Here is a 4,238-nt window from a genome sequence, read left to right as displayed (position 1 = left end):
CAAAATAGAGTTATTTTACCACTTTTTATATGCTAATTGTTGCTTAGTTCTTGAGTTTTTTAAATTAACTTATTAAGTTTTTATGTAACTTTTAATTTGTTAGTCTTATTGTGTTTTCTAGATTTTTATATGTTTTATAGATATTTTATTATAATATGTTGTAGTTTAATTATTTGAAATTCGTGTTGATAGATTATAAGTAAAAAAATGTGATTTTATTAAACTTAATTCCCAAAGTAAATTAAATTTCAATTAGTATTTTCTTGGACTCAATTTGAGTTATTTTATAATTGAAAATATTTGATTCTAATTTATTATTTACTTATTTTGTAGGGAGTAAGTTGTATTTTTTTTTGGATTTGAAAAGAAAAGAAAGAATGGAAAATTTGAAAGAAAAAGTGATATTTGGCAACATATGCCCAGGCCCAAGCTAGGCCCACGCCTGCCACCAGCCCAAGCCCGCTGCTACAGTACGCTCCTCACCAGCCGTGACCATGCTTGATGCTCTTCCAGCCCTGCATCATCTTGTGATGCACCTCTCTCCTTCACGCCAGCCTCCACCAATGACGCCAGCTGTCCCAAGCTCAAGCACTTGCCCTCCTCAAAGCCATCAATGTCCAAGTCCAAGCTGCCATGTCTCCAACGCCAGCCACTTGGGCCTCTCCATCAATCCGAATGAAGCCAAGGCCCAACTCCCAGCCGTAGCCCACGGTCAGGCCCAAGTCCAGCCTTCAGCATCCTTCAGCCATTTCAGCAAGCAGTCCACGCCCAAGGCTGCCCATTTCAGCCATCTTGCCCCAACGTGGGCCAGCCTAGGCCCAAATGCCACATTGCCGCCTGGCCCAAGTCAACCTTGCCAAACAGCCACAAAAAGACCAAAATGTCAAAATTCACATTTTTCATTCCCAATATTTTTCACCAAAATATCAATTCACTTTTCCCTATTTTTCTTACCTAAATAAACATTCCTAATTTATATTTTTACCTTAGCTTTTCACTAATTTTTTACCCAACCAAACATTTCATCTTTCCAATACTCTTACACTTACTCTATTTATCCTACCACTTCCCAACACAATTAAATTAATCAATTTATTTATTTTAATTGGATTAATTTAATCTCCATATTTTGCCTATAAATAGAGTCTTGTAAGACCATTTGGGGAGCTCTTCTTCTTCATCTTTCAACCTCTTCTACACTCCATATTTCTCTCTTCTTTTCACTAGTTTCTCTCTACCATTTTCATCTTTTGAAGAGCATGTCAAGTATGTTATTTTGTAATTTTTATCTAGTTATGAGCTTCTAATCTTTTTCAAAGGTTATTAAGATGATGATGAAGCAAAATGTAACTAGATAGTATTTTTTATTGTATGTTGATTTCCCATTTGTGTAACATTGTTTATGGATTTTTCTATCAATGATATGCATTTTTCATCTATTATTGAGTGTTAAAGCATATTACACTTAGTTCTTCATTATGCAAAAAAATATGATATTCTTTGATTAAATGTTTTTCATTAAATTGTTCACATCTAATTCTTAGAGCATGAGTATCATATTTTGCCTAAACATAATCTCTTTGATTTTTTGTAGTTTCATTAGGTTGTAACACAACTAATGCTTAGAAATTATATCTTATATAAGTGAAGAAAAATCCTACCTTTTTGAAAGAGTAACTTGTGCTTGAATAGAAAATATATTTTGAGAAAATATATAGTGTGATTTATTTCAACTATATTAAAACTTGGGAATCAATATACTTATAAATACTATTGAACTTGCATTTTGTGGATTCTAACATCTTAATAATCTTATTTTTTATATATCATTTGAAAACAATTTTTCTATTTAATCTTAAATATTTTTATTACTTGTCTTTTATTTTTTTTCTAAAACAAAATCTCATCAAATATTTGGAACTAGGTTAGAGTATTATTGCTTTGTTTGAAATAATTTCTTTTGATGTTAGTCAACTCCCATGGGTTCGACCTCGTACTTACATGAACATTATATTCCGAAACGATTCGTGCACTTGCGAGTTTAATTATTAAAACACCCTCTTTTGGGATCAACAAGTTTTTGGCGTCGTTGCCGGGGAGTTGCAAGAAAGAAACGATCTTTCTACAAGGTAAGTAAAATTCTTCTACTAGTTATTTTATTTTTATTTGCACTATCATCTTTAAAAAAAGTAAAAAATATATATAAAAAAAAATCGAAAAAAAAGAGTAAAAATCGAAAAAGAAAAAAAAAAGAGAAAGTTATACAAATATTTATTCATATTGTTATATATTATATTATACATATATATATATATATCTTGGTAGTTGATGGCATTTAGTGCCTCCTACTTATATATTAGTTGAGTGCATTAGTGCCTCCTAAATACTTGATAGTTGAGTGCAATTTTTGCCTCCTACATACTTGAGCAATTTATCTCTTCTAGTGATGGCATTAGTGCCTCCTAGCTTTTATTATTATTTTATTTATTTATCTTAGTTGATGGCACTAGTGCCTCCTAAGTTTTATTATTATTATCATTATTATTATTATTATTATTATTATTAATGCTGGTTGATGGCATTAGTGCCTCCTAATTTTATTTGTGTTGATCATTTAGTTGATGGCATTAGTGCCTCCTAATTTTTATATAACTATTTACTATTGCTATTGTCAATTTTTTTTTCTCTTAATTATCGCATTTAGTTAGTTGTAATTTTATTGTTTAAGAAAATACTTGAAAAAAAAAAAAAAAAAACTAAACAACAAAGCTTGTTCTTTCAACATAAGCAATTTTTGCTTAAAGGAAATTTGGCAAAGTTCCCATCCACGCTTATTAATTAACATCGGGGAGTTGTTATTAAGTTGTGAGTAAGTGGAATCAAATAGGCCTGGGAACAAGTTAAACCAAAAAACAAAAACAAAAAAATCATAAAAATCATAACAAAAAAATTATATATTTATATAAATATTGTAATCTCTTCTTGTTATAAGTATGCTCTGTGGTTGCGGTTCTAACTGATCTTCCACATCAGAAATTTGTTTTCTTGTGATTGTTTGTGTTACTTGGTGAAATCTGTGACATTGTATGCATCAGTGGCATCGTAATTCAAAAAATCGTTTGGTGAAAAAATTAGTGTCTGTACGTGAAATTGAAAGTGTTTTTGAAAGTTTAAGCATAATGGAACAAGAACCTAATGTTGTGCAAGAAAAAACTCTTCTTGAATACTTTTCACCTATTTCATCTAATGCTCCATCATGCATTGTTTTGCCCACTACTAATGCCACTCATTTTGAACTTAAACCATCAATCATTCAATTGTTACCATCATTTTATGGTTTAGAAAGAGAGGATCCATACATGCATGTAAAAGATTTTTTGGAAATTTGCTCAACCTTTCGTTTTCAAAATTTTTCTGATGAGTCGGTTAAACTTAGGTTGTTTCCTTTTTCTTTAAAAGATAGAGCCAAAGCTTGGTTAAACTCGCTTCCAACTGGAACCATAACTACTTGGGATCAACTTTTTAATAAATTCCTTGCTAAATTTTTCCCCATGTCCAAAACTGATAATTTAAGAAGAGAAATCTCCGAATTTTATCAAAAAGATAATGAAGAATTTTATGAATGTTGGGAAAGATTTAAAGATTTATTATTAAAATGTCCCCACCATGGTTTTGAAAAATGGAGACTTGTAAAATATTTTTATGATGGTTTAACCCCTTCAAACCGACAAATGATTCAATCCATGCATACTGGAAAATTTTTAAAATTGCAAGGGCAAGAGGCTTGGGACCCTCTTGAAGAATTGTCTGTTAATTCACAACAATGGAATTATTCTGAGCCTAGGTCTAGAGCTAACCCTTCACCAAAAAGAGAAGGAAAATATGAAATAAAAGAGGAAAGTGATTTAAGAACATCATTTGATAAATTAGCAAGAAAAGTAGAAGCCTTAGTAATAAGTCAATCTATGAATTCATATGTGCAACCTAAAAAAGATGTTTGTTCTTTATGTGCTAGTTCATGTCATAATGCTCAATCATGTCCTTCTTTTGTTGAAACATTTTCTGAAGAGGCTAATGCTTTACATTCATATGGAAAACCTTCTTCTGATAGCCCATTTTCCAACACATACAATCCAAATTGGAGAAACCATCCTAATTTTTCATGGAGACAAAACCAACCACAAATGAATCAAGGAAACCAATTCCACCTGCCAAATCCAAATCATGCCCAACCAAGT

General features: G+C 31.1%; 1 non-coding gene across 1 annotated transcript; it reads right to left on the bottom strand.

The window, feature by feature from the left end:
- Positions 1-3,566: 3,566 nt before the first annotated feature.
- Positions 3,567-3,673, bottom strand: LOC133807759 (small nucleolar RNA R71). Its single transcript, XR_009879655.1, has one exon. It is a non-coding gene; the product is annotated as a small nucleolar RNA R71 (small nucleolar RNA).
- Between the last annotated feature and the right edge of the window lie 565 nt (positions 3,674-4,238).

This window comes from Humulus lupulus, chromosome X (assembly GCF_963169125.1).
Source record: "Humulus lupulus chromosome X, drHumLupu1.1, whole genome shotgun sequence".
Classification (NCBI taxonomy): domain Eukaryota; kingdom Viridiplantae; phylum Streptophyta; class Magnoliopsida; order Rosales; family Cannabaceae; genus Humulus; species Humulus lupulus.
This window is presented reverse-complemented; position numbering and strand designations above follow the sequence as displayed.